At 33.0% G+C, this 26,169-nt stretch overlaps 2 long non-coding RNA genes across 2 annotated transcripts; both read left to right on the top strand.

Moving 5' to 3' along the window:
- The first annotated feature begins 3,094 nt into the window (after window positions 1-3,094).
- Window positions 3,095-17,948, top strand: LOC127844174 (uncharacterized). The gene is made up of 4 exons (XR_008032595.1): window positions 3,095-3,458; window positions 13,865-14,133; window positions 16,712-16,750; window positions 17,302-17,948. It is a non-coding gene; the product is annotated as an uncharacterized LOC127844174 (long non-coding RNA).
- A 5,181-nt stretch (window positions 17,949-23,129) lies between these two features.
- On the top strand, window positions 23,130-25,918 carry LOC127844215 (uncharacterized). Its single transcript, XR_008032626.1, has 4 exons — window positions 23,130-23,193; window positions 23,659-23,825; window positions 24,800-24,957; window positions 25,474-25,918. It is a non-coding gene; the product is annotated as an uncharacterized LOC127844215 (long non-coding RNA).
- Window positions 25,919-26,169: the final 251 nt, after the last annotated feature.

Genomic DNA, 26,169 nt, shown 5'->3' with positions numbered 1-26,169 from the left:
CAGTATATGTTTTGCCACTACTTGTCTTGTATCTAACCATTAAAAAGGCCATGATTATAGACCATGAAGCACGGTCATTCTTAAATATTTTCCATGGCCTACTAGCTCAAACTGCACTAATACAGAAGTGTCTAGAAGTAAATTGATTAGAAAAAAAATATTTATATGATGTTCACCATGGATTGTATGCACATCTCACATTTTCCTTTCATCGACGATGAATCAGGGTCGCTTGCTTTGATAACAATTCATTTCAGGATAACAACAGCTTAGTATTATGTTGAGCCTTTAACGCAGCGCGTACTTCTTACTTACTTAATATCAAACACGCATGTATGGGTATGAATACGTGTTATCAAGTGAAGACTTGTCTCCTTAGTTGTATGAAGATTGTCGGTTGTAAGCGAATTCGCAGAATCAAATTATTTCGATGAACACGTTGTGATTTATTTCTTAAATGCACGGGGTGTGGAATTAATATCAACACGACATTTGGTGTTCAGTAAATGTAAATAAGGCTATATTATATTAGAAATATAAGAAGTTTCACCAAGCACCACAAACTTAGTATTTAGAACTTAGCAATGGTTTATAAAAAATGGTAATTAAATTAATATACCTATCGACGCAATCTGACTATTCAATGAGTCATGGGTCTGGGCAGAGCCAGTACTTGGTGTCGCGGGGGGGGGGGGGGGGGGTAAGAACACTCCCACAGGAGGATTGAACCTGTGACCTTCCAATCGCTAGGCGGACACTATATACATAGAGGTCCTAGGATCCATGCCAATTGTTATTAACACCATGCCCTTGTAAAATATTTAAACATAAATAGTTTGAAACAAAGGTTGTAAAGAACTAATATTATCTGAAAATGAATACACCGGATCGAAAAAATGTAAGACATGTCATAGAGTTATATCAATATTTTTACTGAAACCATCGACAATCGATATTGATAATTGATAGCAAATTACACGCTTTTCAGTGTCCCACTTATGAACCACTGATTATGCGGCCTAAAATTTGTCGCGAATCATTACAAAAAAGTATTCATCATTTGGCAAGAAGATAAAGAAATCATTTAAGTCAGTTAATGCTGTTCAAAATGCAGTATTAATCACTTGACGTTATTGTCAGTTTTCCATGTTACTACACATGGCTTTGTAGAAAGCTGTTATTAGTAAACCACTCCATAAGCTTCTTTGAAATGATTACTATTTGTAGCAAAAAGATTGAGCTATTGTTTGATATTATATCTTTTAATGCAATAATCCATTTTTTTAAAATTACATTTCTGGTATTTCTGGATAATCCCTCGTAAATATTACTCATATATTTTATCACGTTTTATACATTTGAATAAGACAATCACAACGTCAACATTAAAGGTTAAACATTAATCGTAACTTCAGCTAACGTTTATATTTTTTAACTGTTTAAATAATTCATTTTATCACAAATATCATTCACGGAGTTCAAACGAGTTTGCGATAACATGATAGCAGTGCTCCAGCTAGGCCTAAATCGAAGGGCGCCGCGCCCTGCCCTCCCGAACCTCCGCCCTGCTCCCCCGAACCCCCGCCCTGCCCCCCCCCTCTAAAAAAAAAAAAAAAAAAAAAAATTTTTTTTTTTCATATTATAATTCATAAATCTCTTATTTCATTGTAATTATTTTAATCCTCATTGTAGAAATTGTATTTGAATGGTTTGATAATAATGGGAATAATACAATTATTTATAACATATAAATTAACATGCAATAGGAAGCATTCCTACGCGCGCTCGAACGTGCCCTTTTCACAAAATACTGCGTGTCGAAAGTGCCCATTTGACAATATACTGCGCGTCGAAAGTGCCCTTTTGACAAAAAAGCCCCCCTGCTTTTTTTAAATCCTAGCTGGAGCACTGATGATAGTATGGAAAATCTTATCCGGACATCTTAATTAAGCTTGATTGCTACATTGGGAAATGTTCAAATATCCGCCGGTTATCAGAGAAACCTTTCATTTGCAAATATCTTCGTAACATTGAGCTTGCATTAGTATAAAGGTTGACAAGACTGCTCATGCATTCAGATTAGTGCTCTGTCCTGTCGCCTGTTTCCATTCAACCTGAAGTTTGCAACAAGTAAGTAGTGTTTGTATTAAAATAATATTTTCTAACATAAAGTTTTCAACAAAGCACTGTTGATTGGTTACACGCGCATGTTGCCGTGAAAAGTGAAGAAACAATCAAGTAAATCATTAACTACAATTGTTTTAACTTTTTTGAAAATCTTGAGAACTTTTGTATGACGCCTTTCTAAATTACTTTGACTGTCTGACTGTATGACGCCGGTCTAGAACACTTCGACTGTCTGCCTGTATGACGCGAGTCTAGAGCACTTTGACTGTCTGTCTTTATGCCTGCCTAAAGCACTTTGACTGTCTGTCTGTATGACGCCGGTCTAAAGCACTTTGACTGTCTGTCTTTATGACGCCTGCATAAAGCACTTTGACTGTCTGTCTGTCTGTCTGTATGACCCCGGTCTAGAGCACTTCGAATTTCTGTCTATATGACGCCGGTCTAGGGCACTTCAACTTTCTGTCTGTATGACGCCGGTCTAGGGCACTTCGACTGTCTGTCTGTATGACGCCAGTCAAGAGCACTTCGACTGTCTTCCTGTATGACGCCGGTCAAAAGCACTTTAAAAATCCGTTTGTATGACGCTGGTTCTCTCATTTCACCAAACCTATGTAACGCGTACTTTACCTCAACAAAACTCCACTCAACCGGTGTTGATTGTGTAGACATTGCAGCGATTCCTTTTAATAAATGTATTGGAATTTAAGATTTTCTTTAATTTTTTGTTGAGATTAATATGAATGCATATTGATTGAAATTCGTATAAAAAGCAATTGTTTTTTTAATCGACGTTGATTATTATCGGCATTGGCAACGACGTTGATTTCATAAAAATACTCAACAAACCATTTTGTGCTGCATAATTCATAAATTGTTTTTTAATTGACGTTGATTATTATCGGCATTGGCAACGACGTTGATTTCATAAAAATACTCAACAAACCATTTTGTGCTGCATAATTCATCTTCAGTTTCTAGCTAACATACACTTTACTGCTGTACGAAATGTGTTTTTTTTTTAATGAAACAAAATATATTTCTAATAAAGTATTTAAAGATGTGCAATATTTGGCAAATATGTGTACGCATTTTGTTTTGCCCTTTGCTACGATCATCATACATGGGCTTGTTCAATACTGTGTTCTGGATTCAGTCACAATGGCACACTAATAACGATATAGCACCGCGAACACCGCACTACAGTATTCATATAAAATATCGGTTCGCTAGCGGAGAAGAGGGAGCAGTTCAAATAGCCTCTTACAACTAGCCAGTTACGTGGAAATATTCGTCAGTAACTTCTTACAAGGAGAACTTCAGCGAAGTACAAGGTTAGTCACATTATTTTATTGAACAGGAGTACAGGTTTCCTACGACTGTGTTCACATGCACTCTTATAAAAAGAATTAAATACATGCTATAAAGGATAAATATAAAATATATATTACTACAATTAATTACAAAATAATAATAATACATATGTATCGTTATAAATATTCCTATCTCACGCAGCTCTTATTGTAATCATTATAAAAAAACATTGATCCACACCAAACTAAAGACATCAAACACGCATTGATCCACACCAAACTAAAGACATCAAACACGCATTGATCCACACCAAACTAAAGACATCAAACACATTGATCCACACCAAACTAAACACATCAAACACATAATTTTCTGTTCTAGATTTTTATACCTATTGAGTTGCCGGAAAATCTTAACATAAGTGTATTTATTTAATTTATTTAAAAAAACTTTAAACAGTTTCTACTTTATATCATGATAGAGTTACCATGAAGTTTGTTTTTCCGCGAAGACATCGCGAACACTTTAGATAGCCTGACGTGTGGGGAAAAATATACAATACATAGTATTTTTATTAAACTAAGACTGCATCATCAATTGTGTATTAATATACTTTTTAGCGCTATTTGTAAGTGTTCCAAAATATTTATTTTTACTTTCGTAATAAACTAGGAAATATGATAATTGAAACTATAAGAAACACGCGTTTAAGACATTAACATCATTATGTTCGATTTTAATTGCATACCATGAACAAATTAGAACCACGGACATCCTATCTTAAGTCAGCTAGATCACAAAAATGAATAGATTTTTTTCATAATAAATTAGTTTATATATGTTTTATACATTGTAAAACTAAACAAGCAAATTTCAAAAGCTGAAGTGAAAATATACATACTTGTTTGACAATTGATTGTAAACTTGAAATAGACTTGTTCACAGTGTTGACTTGTTTTGGTTAAGTTTATCATAACATGCCATAAACCGATCACTTTAAACAATCAAGGTGGCTAAATAGCTCAGGTAAAATAGAAAGACAATAATTTAAGAAAGAAAACGAAAGAAATTAGAATAGTTTGCGCCACCGGGATTTGAACCCTCATCTTTTGCATGCAAATGAGTTAAACTTGCGGTGCTATATTTAGTTTATATAAGCGATCAACGTGTTCTTACAATATTTAATGTTTATAACAATTTCTGTTTCCAAAAATAAGCATTCAGTTCGGTTTTTAAAGCCTTGTAAGTTTCTCCGGTTTTTAAAGCCTTGTTTCTCGATGTTCAATGTCGATTACCCAAACGTGAAAAGATATGTTCTGATTGTGTAGTTTTAATTCCCTCCTGTGTGTAAATTTTTTTTTTTTATCTGAAAAAAATGTGTCATGTTGTCAATTTGTCGGTTTAACTACTATATATAACGAAACTAATTATAAAAAATAACTCTTATCAGCATACCCAATGCGAGAATGTCATCGTTTCAATTAAAACATTACTGGACGTGTTAATAATGATAAAGAAAATAGCAGGTTTCTATACGATCGTGTGTAATAGATCAGGTTGTGAAGCCTAATAAAGCAAAATCTAATACATGACACAGACCCAGAACGCTACCTTATAAATCCTAATGCGCCTTAATGTGCTTGTCATTAATTATCGTGGTATGGTTTTAAAACGCGAAACTTATTCAAGTTTATTGAGTTTACATAAGCATGAGGACTAACAAGAATCCGTAGTTACCTGTACAATTTATGAAGAATATCATGGCTCTCCTCATCTTACGCTATTGTTTTCCAATACACTTACTGAGAACATTGTTTTATAGACGTTGTTTAGAATTTGGGAAACGTCGCCGCATTAAGTATATATAACAGAGAATGTATTCACGTTATAGTCAAGATTACGATTTGTTAGCGTTTAATTCGTATTAATATTTGATTTGATTTATATCTCGAATTTACTCGCCACGAATTGTTTGTGGGAGCAGTATTTTTATATCCCGCTAAGAAATTTCGTAGCGAGTAAAGTCGAGATAAAGAGCGAATATTTATACGAAATAAACGCTAATCACTTTCTTGCTGATATGGCTGGAATGTTAGCGCATTAATAACAAGAAATATCTTTAAAAAAGATATACGGCTTTGATTGTGGTCGATGTTTATGAACGATCAAAAGTTATCTCTATGAGATAAAAAGTAGCGGATGCCTTTTTTTCTGCGCAGTTCTTAGCTACATCACAAGCAAATCAATTACGGGGTGTTGCGCCAGATTTCGTGGCTTATTTTGCTTTATGTGATATTATTACTCAGATATCTATATTTACAGAATAGAAAAACACAAGAAGCATGAAAATAAACGAGTGCATATAGGTCAGCCGGCAATACTCGAATCTTATTTAATTGCATAATTATAGTATAGTGAATTATTATGCTCATGCTTAATAAACTGGTCTAAATGGATAAATATTTCTAATTAATTTTATCAAAATTGGTCCTTATCATGCAAATGTTGAAAACATCTTAAAAATCGATGATTGACATACCACAATAATATCGCCGAATATCTTTATTTAGTATCTTTCTGATCAAAACAGACGTCAAGTGCACAAAGTTTACGAGACGGCGTTTATATAAAGATTTCTGCAACTGACCGCAAACTGACCTTGATACCTTGCGGATTGGAATGCAATGCATTAAAGTTAGGTAACAATTCTGCTGCTGAAACGACGGCTTGTTTACGCCAAATGTACACGACCAAGGCAACAGCTGTGCCTAAAATATTGATATATCGACAAAGCACCTAACGAACTATTTACTCCATCAGACAAAAATAGCATAGATTCCAATTTTTTCCTTAAATGAAAAGATCGCAACCCCTGCGAACTCCGGTGATGAACTGTTTATAAACTCTGACTTTCACACACTGGCCGCGAATTGACCCGAATTGACCCGAAACCTCGCGGGTTGAAATGCAATGCAAGTAAGTACTAAATATGAGAATATAGTCTTTAGTATAAACGCTTTTGCGCTGGTAATTCTCTGAAAATAAAAGGTGAACGCACAAACTGTATTTATGTCGAAAATTGATTGTAAAACTGTTCTATCTATTGAGCCTTTTCATTAGAGATAACATTGTTTCATGCAGTAAAACAGTGTTACAAAGACGCGGATATGTTTCCAATGTTCTGGTGTTATACTCAAATCAGCCAATGGAATAAATGAAGTGTATTCATTCGTACCTAGCCGCGGGAAGTTTTATTTGAATATTATTGGACACTTACAAATGTCAAGTCAGGGTGAAAAGCTGGCTTAATACAGCTTACGCCGAAAAAGTAATAGAGGGTATACACGGCGAAAAATAACTGCCTCCGCACGGACGTCGCCATCGTGACTATCACGTGATTAGCCCCTCTTTATATGTCTAAACGTAATTTCAGAATATCCATGCTGATTAAGTTATTCATTCGCAACCGTCAAATATTTAAATATGTTTTTCCACTTTTTGACAAATATGTTGCTATGAATATTATATTTACAAAAAACACCATGAAATACAAAAGGGCACATTTAAAAAAATGGCTTAAATGGCACCATGGGGGTTGAAAATAAAGCTTTCATCATCCTATATCTATTGGTTTCGGTGAGTTTGTAAGATATTGAAGTGCAGAAATCTAAGTTTTGGTGGCAAAATGTTCGTCCATTATTTTTTATTCAGCTTTTATGAAACAGAATTTATTAAAGAATACAATAAAATACATATATAATGAAGGTATATCAGGCACCATAATGTGTCTTACTTAGCCAATATTATTATTTATTTTACATGTAGTAGTATTAACCTTTACAAGAAAAACATTTTTTTTTGCTTTAAATTTTGAAAAAAAAATGCATTTTTTCATAGAAATCAGCAATCTTATTTAAATTATGATACTAAAAATATATGATCCTGTTATTTAACCAGCATAGAAAATGTATAAACAACTTTTTAATAAAACTTCAGCCCTATGGTCACAACTATACACAACATTGGAGTAACTGGAATATGACAATGTTTTAAAATGTATGTTCTTTTGAGACCATATACTTTAATTAAAATCTTACACTCCTGACATGTTCAACATAAGCACACATTTTGCAGTTTCAGGTACATTGGAGTGACCTGAAATGCTGCAAGACATCAAATATTTTAAAACTTTGTCATAATCACAATTTAAGTAAGAAACAAATTACAAATCACAAATTATTTTATTTCACTTTGATTTAATTTGATGTAATTAAGTATTTTAATTTAAAAGTTTATCCATTGCTCACTTTGTGAAACATGACTGCTGCAAGATGTTAGCAGAATAATCATGCATTTGAATTTTACTTTTATGCTTAAACAAAAGCTTAGCAATCTTACACTCCTGACATGTTTAAAAAATACTAACTTTTCTGACAAATTTAGATAAAAACACGGGATTGATTTAACATCAAAACGCAAATTTACTTGGAACAAACATACATTTTTTGCATTGTTTGAAAAAATGTTGCAGTTTTGAATTCGGCCCGTGTTTAAGTTTTTAGAGTAATTTCGCAACCCAAACACTTGCCAGCTTGTGATGAATATTTCATACCTGCACCAAATATTGACTACCATGGCATGCCAGCCATATTTTGATAAAATGTAATATATTAGTAGTAATCTGAAATCTTATATAATGCCAATGGTGACATCTTAATAGATTTCAAAATGTTTACTATATGTTTTCTCCCCTCTGTGATGCCTGCTTTTTCTTACTAGCTCACCTTAAAGTAGCATGAAAAGTTCTATACTAAGTGAGCTAATTTGGATTCCCTACATCGATGATCATGTGTTAACGATTAGTTTGTTTACTCTCTTGAGGCTGCAATTTTTGCCCAAAATTATTGCATTAAATCTGGTGTGTTTTTTGTTGCTTATTCAGTTTTCAATAAAATCATGGGAGACTTTGTGAGCTTTAGTTAAAAACTAGGACACTTGGAAAATACATTGGAAAATTTCGCAGAGCTCACAATTATCAATATGAACCTGATCGTGATCAAAATGGTATTTTTTATAGTGGAGAGCTTCTGCATGATTGTGTGGGTTAAACTATGTAACAAGGTCAAATCATAGACACACTTAAACAATGTGCTGAGGTCACAGTTTCTAGTGAATAGTAGTGATCTTCATAACACTAGGTCAGAATTATATGCATAATATCTATGCCGAGTGTTGACATTAAAATCAGTCACAGTGATTTAAAATATTATAGACAGTAGAAACACTTGTTAATAAAGGTTCATGTCATATCTTGAATTAACATTTTACTGCATGTTCAACTTAATAATCTATGCCAAATTTGAAAGTGGGTCATGAATGCAAAGTGAAATCTTCATCAATAGGTCAAATCCTTGAAAAATACTGATGACTATCATTCTAGAGGTATCATTTTTCATTTGAATTTCTTAAATGTTGGTAAGACAGTTCTTTATCTTTACAATATCGTTGTTATAGACCTCGGTCGAATGCTAGGTATCAATGCCAATATTAAGGAAAAGAAACATTGTAAACAGTATTTTTAAGTGATTCATATAAAACTTTGTCAGAATGTTTATCTCTATTAATCTTGGTCTAAAATTGCTAAATTTAACATTTAAATGCTAGAAATGCTAGATTATTCTGATATTCAGGTACAATCTTACAGAAATTATTTTAACATTATAAATGCAATGTGGAACTCAAAGAATGGTTATTATATTACTTTATTTCACCACTTTCATTGCAAAAAACCCCCCACAAAACTACTGACTTTCCTACCTGAGTAGAAATAAATGTTATAGTTCTCAGAAGTCCTGCGCATTAAATAGTTTAGGATTTACTTTTCAAGTGAATTAACCGAGAAATTAAGATCATATTGTGACCAAATAAATCAACTTACACACATTTATATCATACATAACCAACTTATTGTCCAAAATTCAAACTTGGACAAAATCGTACAATCCTGACATTTAAAAAATGAGATATATCTCAATGATAAATATATTTTGTGAGCTTAAAGGATTCTTTTCACGTTTCGGTAAATTGACAAAATTAAAAAAAAAGTTGTTTCAGAATCGCAAATTTTTTATTTAGTTATTATATTTGTGATTAAACATTAATAATGAATATTTATCATGCTCTTATATAGCCATTATAGGCATCTATTGACGATTTAAAAACCTGAAAAATTATAAATCGTTGCAACGCGAAACGATTGAATAATTTGGAGACTTCTTTTGATGTCGTTTTTTTTTTTTTGTGAAACTACGAGTATTACTTATATATAGTATAAAATACACCATGCATTGTATGCAGAAGGATGGTCGAGGGGTCAATGTAGGATACTTTTTACGCCAGGACTCCAAGGGTCAGTGGTTCGAGCCCTGTTGATGGTTACTTATTTCTTCTTTTTTTTAATTTTATTATTATTTTTTTTATGGAGCTTTTAAGAGCAAATGTTTACATTTATCAATAGAAAGCATTTAATGACAAACTTCAAAACATTCCAAAATCTGTAAAAAGGCCCCTTTTAATAACCTCATATGGCTAACTTTTGTTGGTTTAATAAAAAAATGTGCAAAAAGGTTAACTTTTATTCTGTATTTAAAATTTATCATTGTTTGATTCCATATCTGACACTCCAGACACTTTGAGGGTATACTAGTAAATGCGGTCATCCTTTTAATAAAAAGAAGTTTGTATGATGACGCTTGCACTGGTTTAATTCAATATACTTGCTACTTCATAACTCCCACATAAAAATTATGAAACATGCAGTATATAAAATGTTACATCAATGTAAAGTTGAATTTTATTGAATTTTGTAACTTTTTTCTCCAGAATGTGTGTGTCTTCATGTGACCACAAGCTATGTAAAAGTCATAATAAAATGTAGAAGAAGACAATTAAATATTAGTCAAATAACATCATTTTTATATGCAGGTCATTTTAATATGGTATGTTTTCAAATATGTCTGTACTGCTGCTGTGAAGTTTAATTAAATTTTACAATGTCACACTTTTTCCTTACACTCCTGACACTTTAGCCACATTTAGCGCAATAATTTTTCATTCTTGCATATTTTTAGAAAAATAAATGGACACAATTTTAACACCATTGAGAGACATTAATGAATAATAACTATTATAGATTAAAGCCAGAACAAAAAATTCTAAGCAGTTCTAAAAAAATAGCCTTTTCTTAATGTGCCTAAAACGTGATTTTCTGGTGCCAAATAATCTGGAAATTATTTAATGTAACAATAAGGGCGTTAAAGCGCTTAATGTTCTCCGATCTTGCACAACTATGTTAATTATTAGTCCCCGCCTATTGTTATGGTAGATAACCTTATGCTCAGTTTGCTGCTTTTTATATTGAAAACAGCCGCGTGTCGTGATGCATGGCAGATTTTTGGCAAAAATATGTTCGCCGATTAGAAAGTAGATTTCATAGCATTTAGTTGAGTTATACTTTACAATAAAACCAAAAATGAGTAATTATCGTTACATAGTTTTCTTGGTACTTTCAGGAAAATACAACCAATCCTCAACACTTTTTCCATTTCACAGACGAAATACTGATTTTCTGAGATTGTTTTTTGACGGAAATGAAACCACGCCATATCCTCATTAATATATTTCATCATTCTCGCTTCCGACAAATCGAAGCGGACCAGTGCGTGTCAACAAGTTATGAATTATATCCGATTTTTTAAGACTCTGTTTGGCGCAATAAAGTATTGACGAATAAGGTCAAGTTATTCACGAGTTCATGTTTATTGAAAGTAACGGCGTTTGATGTGCCGATGTAAAAGTCCACAGGTAAAGAGCAGTTATTCATTGTTTATCTGATATCCATTAAACAAAATAGCTTATACCGCTCAATTTTATCAAGAAGAATATTCATGAATATGGGATTATTAAAATGTATGATTCAATCGCACGAACATTAATTATTTCATATTAAAAATCGTGGGTAATGTTTTGGAAGTCTGTCTAGCATGTGCATTCAAATATTTATATATGGGCGCGCATATTCATCACATTTTCTGAAATCGATATATTTTAAAATTCAGTCTTTGATATGTTTATAAAAAAAACATGGGTTCTTGGACTTTTAAGTTGGAAAAAGAAAGTACAGGTGGTAACATTTTGTTTGTCAACTTATGGTGCATTAAAATGATAAAATATTAGTGAAAATAGACTTGGTATTGCCCGGGTATCAGTTTTCATATATCTCAAATGAGCGAGTGAATATGTGAGAATGGAAATATGGAGTTTATTTTGTAGACTTTTATATCCATCTTCAGTAATACTGTTGCAATTGATTATGGATTTTTGGATTATGCAATATACTAGTATCAAATACCAACATGTATTTGTAAACAAACTGACAGTAGAAATTGAAAGCGTTTATAGTTTTAAAAAAAAACTGGGAATAAAACAGTTTGGAGTTTTTAAGCCCGAATAAGAAAAGCATAAATAAAAATCACATGAAAAAAAAAGAAAGGAAAAACTTTATTTTATAGAAAACTATTCAGTCATTTTGACAATTTTTCAACTTTTTGACAAATACAGAAAAATAAAGAACACTGTACGATATGACTCGTACGCCGTGACAGCAATCGTATTTAGAATTTGATAAAATTATAAATTGTCACAAACGCGCAACCATTAAATATTTTGAAGTGCTTCTATTGCTTTCGTTATATTTTGTGACAATACGCGGATTGATTACATTATGAATAAAATGCTACTAGTATTACAAGAGGTCGGATGGCCGAGTGCTTAATGCGGTTGCTATAACATTGCTAGGTTAATGGTTGGTGCAAAGGTTGGGGAACATTTTCTCTTTGTTTCTATTATTTAATTACACTCTAGGTCATTAGTACCGATGTTTGCATTTATCAATTAAACATATATCATTATTTAATTTTTAATATGTGAACAATTCCCTCAACATAATATCATACATAAAATAACACGTGTATTGAAAACTACATGTTGCTTTCGTATAGTCGGGACTATGATTATGTGCTGTTTATCAATTAGAATTGTTTACAACGAGATTTTAGCACAATATGCCAAAGGTATTTATCTTCCCCCCGAATAAATCCGTGAACCATATTTCAGAATTTTATCTAGTGAGATATTTCATTTTGCAGTATTACTAGTAAACGACTTTATTGAAATAATCAATAATCCAAATGTGGAATAAATGTTTGCTTGTGTGTATCATACAGATTAAATTGGATTGTTAACCAACTTTTATATTACAGAAACATTTGTACTAAACTTTCAAGCTTGTACATTATGTGAATGTTACGCTTTTATCGGTCTTTTTTTATGTAAAAAGGTTGTGCATTTTAATTTCATATTTTTTTAAAAGATATTTATATAGATACCGTTGGAATGACCATTTTTATTTTTAACAATCGTTTGGATTAAGTTAATTATTAAATTGTGAACACTATATAATTGTTGAATTAAAGATTAAGATGTACTTGAATAAAGCAGTGATTTTACAAGTGCAATCATAACTTCTTGATAATGTTCGATTTATCTCTTCTTGCTTTGTGAATATTTACCTTTGCTTTAATGGTAGCGCCGTAAGCTATTAAAGAATAAATCAAGGAGTACAACCTTAGCACCAATCGTCACACAGTTACAACAAACAACATGTTTCCGAAGCAGTCTGATTAAAACAGACTGTTGTCTTATCAATTTCAACATACAGCTTGTACTCATTTTTATTAATCAATATTTAAGTCCAGAAACATATTGTACACAATAAAAGCAAGTGCATATTATACATTAATTAAAAAAAGCAACTATGTTTTATTTATGTCAAAATGACGGATGTATAATCTCCTGTTGACGTTCTTGTTTCAACATCAACGATGACACTCTGTGTGTCGTTCGATGACAAAGACGAAATTAATAATCTTGTCTGTTGAGGGCATGCATATTAATGAGGTCTGTCAGACATTTCAAATAGAATAACATAATGTGATACAAACCCTTCTGCTTTCTACTAAGTCAAATAATATGCTTAGCACAAACATTCACGAAGGTGTTCTTTTTTATTCTACATATATATTTTTAATATCGACAAAATATACAAGTGGTTATAATATCGTTTTTCCGAAATCGTTTATATACACGTACGATCGTGCATGTATATAACCTTATATATGATTATAAAAAATATATACTACACCATACAGGGGTAAATGTGATTGGTATCGAGTCTATATTATGACATAAACTTAAACATTAAACGTTTTAAAATGTTGCATTTAAACGTAATTAGTATATATATATATATATATATATATATATATATATATATATATATATATATGTTCTTACTATAATGTTGCAGAACAGCGACTGCAGGTATGGCGGTTTTAAGTGTGGGCGAGGCTCCAGGGATTAGACTGCGAGTAGACGTTCGTGTGTGCCTGCTTGTGTGCGCCGCAGCCATCTGGTCTACTACGATCGCAACCGAAACAGAACAACCAATACATAATACCGGATTGCGAACACTCTGGGACAAGGTCGTCCTGCCAAGATTAGAGCTATATATTAAGACGCGACTGACTCAACCCTATAGTGGAACGAATGTGATTGGAAGTCCGTTTCAAATATTTGGTAAGAAACTGTTTAGCACGCGAGTTCATGAAGATTGAAAAGTAAAATATTTTTATTGTTTAAGCTGACCTGGATAAAATAGGATGAGCTTCTCTGATCGTTTTGTCCGCCGTGCGACTTCTGTAAACATTTAATTTAAACGACTCAAATTCTAAAAACAAGTACGAACCGTTGACTTTATGTTGAAAATGTAGCGTAATGTTTGTAAACATGATTATACACACACATCGTCTACTGAATGTAAAGATTAATGTAGAAAATGAAAAAAATGCGTCTATCACACGACAATAATTAACTTAGTGGCTGTGCGAATTTACCATTTTACTATCGGATAAAATTGAATTGTGACCGGTTAATATATAAATATATACACGTGTCTTCAAATATACGGTTCTATAGTACATTATATTGATAATCTCAATTTTATAATTTGCTATGGATTTCCATGCGATGTTCATGACGACCAGTTTAAATGTATAGTATGTTCAAAATCTCTCCCTCCCTCTGAAACACAGCACACAATCGCACCAAAAAAGAATGACTTTAAATTTAAACATGTACTAAGGGAAAGGAATGATCTTATCAGCTGTCAAATAATTTTACAATAACTTGTTCCCGAGATCTCGCACGGATAATTTGCTTAGATAAATTCTGCAAAAATCTCGTATGTACGGTGGCATAGAGGTGACATTCACTCTTCTTTTTTAACTTACACTCCTCTTTTTTCTATCTCGTGGCCACGACATAGCGAGTTACTAAGTCGAGGTCACGAGATAGAAAAAAGAGGTGTATAAAACTAAATAAAAAAGTGCATTTACAAAAGAGCGGTGCAGGAAATAAAGGAGGGATGCATTAAACAAAGAGGAGAGAATTTTAGCTACCTCGAGGAAACGAGTTAGTAAGCCAATCAAATTTTGCGTAACATGTGCAAATATTCTGTACGCATATATATATATATAGTTGGCCAAAGCGGGCTTTTACTGTGATGATTACTTCCCTTTGTATAAAGATCACCATGAACGACCATATGGAACAATTTGATTGGCTGACTTACTCGTGGCCACGAGTAAGCCAAGTCGGGATCTCGAGATAGCTAAACTTCTCACCTCTTTTGTTTAATGTACCCTTCCTTTATTTACTGTACCGCTCTTTTTTAATTGCACTTCTCTTTTATATACTTTTACATTCCTCTTGTTTCTATCTCGTGGCCTCGAGTTACTAAGTCGAGGCTACGAGATAGAAAAAAGAGGAGTGCAATTCAAAAAAAGAGGAGTGAATGTCACTTCTATACTACCGTGCGTATGTGTAATCATAAAGATAAATTATTTCCAGAAAAAAAAATAGAGCACACAGACAATTAAACGTTAATAGATGTCAACACAACTGTAACTGGTGCTTTTTTCAAATAACTGTTAAATCATGTTTTTTCTGCATATTAGTGCATAAAAGACAGATTTTTATGCTGCTTATGGAAATGTGAAATACTTCGGAATTATTTAATTTAATAAGCCTGTATTCTTGTTAAAAAATTCGATTAATACTACACGGCTATGCTTCTCGCAACGTAAAATTGTGTCACCGATTTCAAACGTATTCAAGGATTTATTATTCTACGTGTCTTTAATGCACTGAAGATTTATGCAAATGTATTTCAATAACTTGAGATATTTGCAAAACTAGTTCTTAACGGTTATTTGAAACAGTTATTAGGACTTTCCTTTTTGCGATTGTAGACCATAAAATCTATTTGCCATATGTCTGCTTGCGAAAAAACTAGATCTTTATATTAATCAATAGTTGAGCTATTAAATCAATAGATATTTATCTAATAAGTATATATCGTGTACGTATTCGATGTGGGTAATCACAACAATTATTCGTATTTCATTTCCCGTTGTAAACCTTATCATCATACCTCACCCTTAGAAAATAGCCGACAAAGACTATATAGTTCAATTTATGTTTGATACCAAATAACGGCGCACTGGGTAGCTTTGTAATAAAGCTTCCCAATAATAATAAAAAAAACTTTGCTTATTAAAAAATAATCCCAACAATAAAAATATACTCGAATGCGTATTATTTTCTAGGATCGCATGAGAAAAAACAACACGTAACTTTACCAACTATGAAGATAGATATAAAAAAAAACTAATGTCGGATTTAGGCCATATGTTAAAGGCATACAATTGATTGTTGTCGGGTTTTCATATAATCTATAAATATAGACTTAACCACACCGCAGAGGCTATATCTGACCTAGGTGTTGATAAAAAAATATTTACAAATTAACTCTTTAAAAAAAAAAATCTCCATTGAACAACGCTTTGAACAAAACTCTTGTTAGCGACCTAGGGCAATCTTGCCCGTTTTGTTTGTAAATTACTCTGTAAGACGTGTTGTCGAAATTGACACAATATAGTTATATAACCAATATTCGTTTGAGTGCCATCAAATAAAACAATTGACATGAGATAAATTATGTTGCGCTGAACATTACGTGCAAAAAAACAACAACATGTTTACCAAATACCAGGTGACATCGCAACCTATGATAACATATACGTTTGCCTTTCAGACAAACACAGTATCAATCCAAGCCGACAAAAACGGAAAAGTATGTATAGTAAATGTCAGGTTTTGGTTGCAAATGAAGACGTTATAATAAATGAATCCATTTGCGGTCTAAAGTATGCTTGTTAGCTCGGGACTAGCCCGTAGTGATGTGTTTCGGGGTCCTTTAATGTCCACAATATGGGTGGCGTGGAGAAATGTGGTCAATTAGCACTGCAGTTTTCGCAATATTCCAAATTATAATATTAAATAACAGTATATTAGATTTCGCTTTACTCGATCAATTATTCAAATGTGTATGCAATTTGATTTTTCTGTGACATCCGATATATTCTTTTCTTGGGTTTTATAATTATCTGACAATGTATAGAGCTATGTAAGCTATGTGTGACATCTTCTCATTTACTGTTGGCGTTAAAATATAGCGTTATTTCAATATGACATTATGAGGTTTAACGCCAACATACCAAATTAAAATGTATCATGGTTTTAAATGTATATGTCGTTATTCAGTTTCTGAGCAATTACTTAGTCCAGTGATCCATTTCGGTTTTATATTGTATTTGAATATGCCTGAACTATTTCTTATTTCAGATTTTATGGGCATGGACACAATGGATCTTGTATTCGGCTCCCTTGATAAGCCTCGCCTACCGATGTCCGTCAGTCAGTTGCAAGTTGGAGATATGCAGAGCATGCTTAGAAGCATAGGACGTAAACGATAAAACAACGTCTAGAGCTTCGCAACGATCTGCATGGCTGATGAATTTACTTAAGCATAAACAGACGGAATGCGAACCGTTTAAAACTGATAAATATGTTCATAAACAAATCGTGATTACATTTATATTAAATGTTATGTTTGATAACGCGAAATTAAAGACATATTTACTAAATGTATTTTACCAGTTTACATATCTGTTTCTGTTTCTAACGAAGACGTTGAATCATGTTGTTTCACTTCGAATGTAATACAAACTTCTGACATCATTTGTTTGACTCTATATTTACAATATGTGTAAGTAACAGCGACTGAGATTATTTCTTATTCACTTATTTCAACAGTGTTTCTATTATCTATTAGAAAAGACAAAATACTTCCGATATAACGCTGGATTTGGCTTATCTTAGTGTGGACGTAAGCAGTTGCTGATGAAGTCTGTATATAACAGTAAACTCACCTGTACTAAAGTAGTAGTTCATAAAATTGTGCATTGTCGAAATAAAACAAGAACTTTGAAGCGGTATTTTGTCTTAGATGGGATTTTATAAGCTTAAATTAAAAATGAATTGTTGATTTTAATTCTAATGCAACATACAGTAAATGTTGCTATGTGTCATAAAGACTCGTTTTGGGACACGATTTTGCGTCATTATTAAAGTGTTCAGTTTTTATTACATATGTTATAATTGATGCCAATTTCTTATCACATTATCTAGTGCAATAACCTTCTATCCGCAACTTTATGTTTGTACGGTCTTGAGTGTACTCGTTATGCAGAGAAAGCAAATGATATAATGATACAATATAGAATTGGTTTGTATGGTTTAAACAGATTTGTTAGATGCAAACACTTAAATAAAACAATCTTTCATTAAAATATAGTATGTCTTGTATATTACATTGTAGTTAACACAAGGCGCATATTGTATATTAGTATCGCAGGCAAATCATCAGAGACATGTTTTCTAGCCTCAGAATAATGACATTTTCGGCCTTGATCCTGTGCGTTCTGGTGGTTATCCAGCTAGAGCTACACGTGGGAGGTGTATCCAGCAGAATGTCGCCTGGAGACGACGATCTGTTCTGGGAACCGCAGCTACCCGACCTATCTAATAACATTGGTATGTCAGCGCTAGGAGTAGTTTTGTCGTTTATGAATCACCAAACATAAGTTAAACCCATCTTTACATAAATGTTTCATTACAAAGACACGCGTTTATTAAACTGTAATATAACTTTTTTCTTTGGCAGATGCGTACTCTAGAATACGGAAAGGTGAGTATAATAACATAGTATGTTATTTGATAAACGAATTATAAGACTTCTGCTTTATAAATTTCCAAGACATTGTCTTGCATTAACATGTAGTTTATATGTATCTTGAATGAATTCGTATGATGCATAACGACCGACTTTAAATACTTGTTCGCAACATCGATTCCTATTCAAATGTGTATATCGTTAAAATGATTTGTGTAATGTTTTAATTTCAGCACTTGGTCCCGCTTTGGACAATTTGGACGTGATATTTCAGGCACTCGACAAGAACAGGCACCTAAAAGACCGCCATTTCCTAAGCGCTATAGGTCGCAAGCGCTAGTTATCAATTGCAATAAATTAACAATTTTATTGAAAATTGTTTTGGTACATAAATAATTTTTCAAATGCTGCACAGTTTCCATGCGTATGAAAAAAAAACAGAAATAAGAAAAGTGTTGCTTATAAAGGGAAAAAATAATGTAATAAAGTTTCAACATTGAATGGCTCTTTACTTTATCTTTATCTGGTTAAAAAATACTAAATTATTGTTTTGTACATTTTAGTACATATTGAAAATGTACACTTTTCTACAAATTGTATCTCATACAACGGGGGTTACTTTAATGCATTCGTTCACACCTACGATAATAAATATGATGCGTATTTATATAATGTTTGTCTTTTCTGAAGCAAGTTTTCTGCGTCTTTGACGCACCATAACTGCGTAATGGCGCACTATTTATGGAAGGAAAAGTATGTTTGATACTAAATAGGCCGTTTGAAATCATACATAAATAAAATCTGCAAAGATTAACGACGATGCGATATATACAGAAATGGTATGCCCTTAATTAACAACAAAAGGAACAAGATGATCTGTCGGTAACGATTTCTCGGACCACATTATTAAACATATATAAAATGAGCTCGTCACAATTCAATGACCAATTTTATCTCGACTCTAGTCAAAATTAATAGCGATATATAATGTGTGCACAGGGGCGGAGTTTTAGAAAACTAAGTTTACAAATACTAATATTTTTAAAGTAATGTTAATAAAAACAGTCTTTTTAGATAATTCCAGGCATCACGTGGCTAGTTTTGACTGTAGGAACATGACTTGTACTATGGCGCAATGCACAATATGACAACATGTGAATCCGGCATGGGCGTGTTACAGTTATGTTTATCAAATTTAAATGCTTTCGCTTGAAAGAATGTGGAAGAAATTGAAAAAAAAAAGATTATATAACCGCTTGTAGAATAAAATTAAATAATCGATAATGTATTGCTTATGTTTATTGCGGAAGCCTCTTAGTTTCCCTTAAAATATTAATAAAACGGTGAGATGTCATATTTACGCGAACTTATAGGCGTTTATTTGCAATACAAAAAACACCTAATAATGCAATCACACACATTATACCGTTTATAGACGTGTAATCTTCGTCTTCATCATCATCATCATCATCATCATCATCATCATCATCATCATCATCATCATCATCATCATCATATTTCCTATTAACGGTCTGGCCACAGGGTGGGGGATGAGGGACGACGATTCCGATAACCTCCGCCAGTTGGGAATGTTATGTTCTGCTGGGAGTAATTCATCCATGGTGGTGAGTGATGTCCATTATTTACGTTGTCCGCCCAGCTTGTAATCTATCTGACGGCCTCGATAGAGAGCCCCCTAACGTTCCTTGAAGTATAGTCCTGCACTGAGAATCATGCCAAGTGATTTGTCCAAACCAATCCAGCTTTTGTCGTGTGACGGTCGCCAGTAGGTGTTATTATGGGCAAACGAGTGTTCCGGTCATGTTCCGGACGTACACTTTCGTCTAATGCTCCATGTAGGGGATGCGGAGCAGTCTTAGCAGACACGTTTGTGCAAAGGCCTGGTGAGCCGTATTCACCTATTAATATAAGTCTGTAATTTTAGACTCAGTTCAAGTTTCTGTCTCAGGCTCACACTTAGACTTAAAAAACATTATTCAATGAAAATAAAATGGTAAATTCCAGACTCACACAGGAAAGTCTCAAATGCTAAGTCCACATTGTTAAGACTTACGTAATAAACTCACGACGTAACGTTATAAGCACGTAAACATTTCAAAATGGACGCCGCACGACGCCACTTGCGTTTTAATAATAATTTGCGAGTTGAAAAAGTGTTCATCGATCCAACGAATCACTCGGAAATATATCGGGACATTGAATTATATATCGTACGATTCCCTTTTTTTCGAGCAAACCCTAATTTCGATCACTTCGATTACATTAAGAATGTTGCTCTCGTGATGACGTCACACGCATGCGCTCCGAGTATTTTGTTTTACCAACAGTACTACGCTTGAACATAATTACAGACACGACTAAAATAAGGAAAAACACAGTTAAATTGCATTTAAAAATCTTACTTCAACTGAAATAATCCAAATGTACGCCTATTCCGTGCATTTTTTTCGGTACTCTTCATTAAACTTGCACTTTTGTCACGATTCCCGGAAAAAGGTCGCATGGAACAATCTGTGCGCGCACATCGCAAAAATAGGTGAACAAATTGCGGAAGTTTTTTTTTGCAATTCTTGAGTACTTTTTCGTGTCAATGTTGCTTAAAAGAAGATCGACCGATAAAGTTAAGTGGTAAAAACAAGTTATTAAAAAAGTTAAATTAATCTTTCAGTTTCTATAAATTTGTTCCGTGAATCGAATTTTCAAAGTTTAGTTGACCTAATGCCTATTGCAATCGAGTACTCTCGCTTTTCGGATGTGACGTCTCGACACAAGGTAAACAACACGCGTAGTGTATGTAATTTGCGGGTGTGTATGGAACTACAGTCGATTGGTGTATAACGGATAGCTAAGGACTTCGAGTCTCATTTCAACGTAAACACCATGCATTCAGTAATTAAACCATTAAACCTAGATAGACACATGTCTTTCCTATTGAAACATGCCAGCGGTTTTAAATTTCCGAAAAAATATTATTTGTTTACAGCGCGAATTTCATGGTACACTGATTCAGCCATTACCGGATCGCTTAGGTCTTTATCGGATTACATGTGTATCGTGTTATTTCCTGAAATTTGACACAGCATTTGTAACAAAATAATTGCAATATATGTACATTTCCAGAAAGGTAATTCATTTCTGCATTTTATAAGACCAAGTTAATGGAAATCGCAGCACAATTGATGAAGTAATAGCTGTTCAAAGCGACGCACCCTATATTCGGGTCATTTTGAGTTGAATACCTTGTTATATATATATAGATTTGATAGTGAAAAATATGTTTTCAGAGAAATCAATTTTTCGTTATAATTTGATTATTTTTCATTAAAATATGATGTTTTCACTAATAAATATCATAGTCAAACGCTAACCACATGTGTATTGGACAACTTCAATTGAGTTTATATTTATTTTGAGACAATCCCCACATTCCTGAATATGGGTCACCACATGTCCGTTATTCACTAAATCTCGAGTTGCAGCTTTCATGCTTATTTTATATGGTACGCATCAATTTGGTTTCTGAGCATGCTTACTTTTGTAAAGGACACATAATACTAAAATATTACATCAATGAACATTATGTTTACCAAACAAAATCTGCAAAATTCAAGAAACCATTCGTCTGCACTTTTCCATTCGTCACAAAAACGGTGCGTACATAACGTGACCTTGTTTTACTTTCGAAAAAAGAAACAGTTGTACACATTGACACACGTCAACAAAAACATGAATTGACTTAACAATTATAAGCTTTTTGTATTCAATTCATAGAAAACTATAAATAAAACGTTTAACCTATCCGTTACTCACTAAAATCCGCTATACATCAATCGACTGTATCGGTTTTGCGTGCTTAAACACGCTGTAAATAAATAATTTTGACATGGATTTAACGCAAATAAAATGATTCTTTAATGGTTACCGCTCGACTCAAGGTAATTGGAGGATAAACGTTATTGTTTCACAAGACCGGATAATCTTTTTATTTGTAATATTTGTGATGAAGAGCAGAGTCGGAATACAATGCGGAGTCTGCGGTGGCATAGAGGTGACATTCACTCCTTTTTTTTTAAATTGCACTCTTCTTTTTTCTATCTCGTGGCCACGAGTTAGCTAAGTCGGGATCTCGAGATCACGAAATAGAAAAAGCACTCTTCTTTTTTTATATCTCGTGGCCACGACATAGCTAACTCGTGGCCACGAGATAGATAAAAGAGGAGAGAAAAACTAAATAAATGCGGAGTGCAATTAAAAAAGAGCGGTGCAGTAAATAAAGGCAGAGTGCATTAAATAAAAGAGGAGAGCATTTTCGTCATCTCGAGATCCCGACATAGCTAACTCGTGGCCACGAGTTAGTCAGCCAATCAAACTGTGCGTAACATGTGTAAATATTCTGTACGCGTATATTCTGGTTCCCAGCTTCTACTGTAAACAAATAGAAGCCTGACATTGGCGGAATCATGGTCGACGCGATGATAATGGTGAGTTAACCAAATATTTAAAAATGGGGTTCGTCGGGGTATCATTCATTTTTCAATCGAAATGCATATATTTCATTCTGTAAACGTTCTTCCTTTTTTCGAGTTCGTCCGCATATTAGAGTTAATTATTGTTCCATAACCTGAGTATGTTTCGGACAAGAACACAGATAGTGTAATTTCGGATGTTTGAGTAAATTTGTAACATACTGTATTTGTGATGTATTTTTGAGTAGTATGACAAATATGAAAGCATTGCGGTGTGGTTATCTTTGATTAACAGTAGTTATGCATTTTTATGAATTCAGGCATTTTTCAAGGTTCACCACAGTCAGAATTTCAGACCTGCTTTTCCCAGATTAGCAAAATGCTTCTAAATATCTTTTCTAAACTCCATTAAAAATGGTTCGTGGTTTTCAAGACAAAGTTATTCATAATTCATAATTCAAATCATAAATCATATTTCAGATGGATCATACTTGGTTCCAAGTAATTGAGAGTAGGTCTGGCCCAGATCACACATACAGTGCCTGTGCCCAAAAAACTCAAGTACCCCTCATAAACGAGGAAGCAAGAGGGCAATATCAACTCCCACAGGAAAAACACATAAACATGAACATAAAAGGATTAAACTGGTGATTATTTTTCACTTTCTAGTACTACTTTCTTTTCTATAATAATTCAATTGTATTTTTATAATTGTGAAATCTCTTCAACCAATTGTAAAATTTGTTGAAAACACAACATATCACTTATTAAGTACCAACATTTGGTATATATCACTTATTAAGTACCAACATTTGGTATATATACTATGGATTTAAAATTTGTTTAACATAGGCTTGCTTAATAGAACACTGTCTTTTTGTGTGTATATTTTATTTTTATGTCCCCCACTATAGTAGTGGGGGACATATTGATTTTGCCCTGTCTGTTGGTTGGTCTGTTGGTTGGTTGGTTGGTCTGTTTGCGCCAACTTTAACATTTTGTAATAACTTTTGCTATATTGAATAAAGCAACTTGATATTTGGCTTGGATGTGTATCTCATGGAGCTGCAAATTTTGAGTGGTGAAAGGTCAAGGTAAAGGTCATCATTCAAGGTCAGAGGTCAAATATATGTGGCCCAAATCGCTTATTTTATGAATACTTTTGCAATATTGAAGAAAGCAACTTGATATTTGGTAAGCATGTGTATCTCATGGAGCTGCACATTTTGAGTGGTGGAAGGTCAAGGTCGAGGTCATCCTTCAAGGTAAAATATATGGGTCAAAATTGCTCATGTCATGTCACTTCTGCAATATTGAAGCTAGCAATTTTATATTTGAAATGCATGTGTATCTCATGGAGCTGCACATTTTGAGTGGTGAAGGGTCAAAGTCAAGGTCATCCTTCAAGGTCAAACGTCATATAGGGGGACATTTTGTTTCACAAACGCATCTTGTTGCCATTAATATTAAGTTCTTTGCATTAGGATATGGGCTAAAATTTTAATTCAAAGATCAAATAAACCACTCTTCATTCATATAAACTATTTTGGCACAAGCCCATCAATCCTTTTTAAGCTTTGCCATTAAACACTCAAATTTTCATGTTTCATCACTGATCTAGGATGAAAAAACCAGACACACCAGATGGTCCATCGAAGAGAAATCCTTTCTGAAAGAATACAGTCAGAAATTACGAAAAGATGGCGAGTCAGAAAACAGTTTCTGGAACAACTGTGCAATGGCCATGAACAACATGTTTGGTGGAAAAAAACAGAACAGGTACATAATGATTCTTAAACAGTGATAACATAAGTATATTTTCCTTATTTTGCTGGCAGAGCACTCAATTTTATATTCAGGTATGATACAATGTCATATGAACCATGCTCATTAAATTGAATTTAGAAAACAGTCATTACAAATTTACAATATGTCATAAGCTGTACATATGTACACAACAGAAACAGTGGGAGATGATAAATGTAGTAAAGGGGTGGGTGATTTTATAAAATAAAAAAATTTAAAACAGCTATCAATCAGATTTTTTGTTTTTGTAAAATATATGACTTATTTTTAGTCAATATAATTTAAACAAATTTTTTTTTTGAAATGACTACTAATAATGTATAAAACACTTTTAAAGAAGTCTATGATATAGAAACATAGATTAATAATGTTTGCTAAAATAACATTATATTGTCATTTCTTTAAAAAAATAAAAGATTTATCAAGCAATATTATCATGAATTATTATTTCTTTTTTTTTTTTTATTTTACTTTTTTTGCTCCAATCAGGTTCCAGCTCTCCAAGAGAAGTAGCAGGGCATATATTGTCTTCTCCATTGAGAGGAAGTATCGCTGTAGAACTTTTAAATGAAATTGAATATGCAGCCAAAAGAATGCTACAACAAGGACAGTGTTTTAGCCCAAAAGGATTTCTGTGACCTGGCTGAATTTAAATGGCATGAACTGATTGATGAACTATTAGAGCAACAGCCACTGCTAGCTGATGTTCTCTTGACTGTGTCTCTACCAACCTCTAAGATAGGGAATACAAAATCTGTTCAGAGACTAATACTGGTCATATCTACTGTGTTTGGAATGTTGATGAATACAGGATACCAGGAGTTGTCGTTACAACTTGTTAGTTCAAAAGATAATCGCAATGACTTTAGCTAATGAACAAACATACCAACAATTACATTTTGTTTCAACTGTGTTTCTTTTTTTCTTTAAATGTTATGTTAAAGCACAAAAGCACAAAATATGAACTCAACACCTTGTGTATAGAATGGAATATTGTAAAGTGTGCAGTTTATATTTAATCAATTTATGAGTAACTCAAGTGAAAATTTCATTAAAGAGTTGCCAAACTCAGCTGTGAATGAATGTTTGTTTTATAAAATATTCAATGTATGTATTTTAAATATATCTTTATATGTTTTAAATATTTCACAATATCTAAATACACATACATTAAAAAACATACCA

The sequence above is a fragment of the Dreissena polymorpha genome, chromosome 1 (genome assembly GCF_020536995.1).
Source record: "Dreissena polymorpha isolate Duluth1 chromosome 1, UMN_Dpol_1.0, whole genome shotgun sequence".
NCBI lineage: Eukaryota > Metazoa > Mollusca > Bivalvia > Myida > Dreissenidae > Dreissena > Dreissena polymorpha.
Note: the sequence above shows the minus strand (reverse complement) of the source record. Positions and strands in the feature narration are given on the sequence as shown.